The sequence below is a fragment of the Echinops telfairi genome, unplaced genomic scaffold, assembly GCF_000313985.2.
Source record: "Echinops telfairi isolate 266 unplaced genomic scaffold, ASM31398v2 ScPeMD7_28;HRSCAF=97, whole genome shotgun sequence".
Lineage (NCBI taxonomy): Eukaryota > Metazoa > Chordata > Mammalia > Afrosoricida > Tenrecidae > Echinops > Echinops telfairi.
Genome location: NW_022103925.1, coordinates 5,357,420 through 5,358,617, shown reverse-complemented (window position 1 = coordinate 5,358,617; position 1,198 = coordinate 5,357,420).

Here is a 1,198-nt window from a genome sequence, read left to right as displayed (position 1 = left end):
CTGCCTTGTGATTGGCTGCTGTGCTGACATAGCCTAGCTTTCTCTATAAATAGAGGAAGATCTGGCAGCAGACTAGACTTGAAGGACTGCTAGTCTCTCACAACTCTCTGTCACGGGAGTGAGTTGCACTGAGCCATTTGTACTGCTTTATAATTTAACTGTTCATTTCTTGTACTATATATTTATCTGTATATGATTTAACAGTTCATTTCTGGTTAGATATCTAATTATTTTTATAAATAAATATATTAAATTATCAGCAATTTGGTTTTATCTCTCTAGAGAACCCTAACACAGCTGGCAGCCAACTAAGCAGAGAGTCTCCCTCATGATCCGACCATGTGATGTCATCCGCATCCACCTGCCTGCAGAACCCGGATGGTCTCTCCAATGAAGCCCCAGAGCTGGAACTTGCTCCATGCAAGAAGCTGGGCCTTTGTAAGGCTCTTGATAGCTATCTGCAAACAAGCTCTGGAAAGGCCACGGAAGTACAACACTGCCCCCCCACCGGCGATGGGTGGTTTTGTTTGGTTGTAATTCAAAGCACAAAACACAACTTCTCATTGTGCATCGGGTACAGGTGTGCGGAGCAGACGATCTGTTTTCCAGTCAGTGATCGGACACCTGTTGTTTCAGCTCTTCTATGGCATCCCCTCCAAGCCACATCCCTTCTCCCACTTCCTGTTTCCATCCTGCTTTTCTCACCACCTGACCCTGCCCTAAGGAGCCCTGGGGCCGTAGTGGGTCACCCCTTTGGCTGCTAACCCCCAGGTCAGCAGTTTGAGACCACCAGCGGCTCCATGGGGACTAAGAGAAGGCGTTCTACTCCCCTAAAGAGGTGCAGAAACCCACAGGGGCAGTTCTACCCTGCCCTGTAGGGTCACATGATGGCAGTGAGCTTTATTTGCTGAACTTGGCCGGTGGGCAGATGCGGGCCTTGCGATTTCAAATGGTCCGTTGCTCTAAGGTTCAGCAGTGGATCCGTGGGAGGTGCTGTTGAGTTTGTTCCAGTGTGCCCTAAACAGACACAAGTTGACGTCCTTCTCTCTCCTTCTCTCTCTTTTAAGATGGTTTTATTGGGCTATACGCCACAATAACATACATTTTAATCATTCAATCATATAATGATGTGCACAATCACCACCACCATCCATTTCTTCTCATACGTGTTAGCTTCCTATCCGTGTCCGCCGCGCCC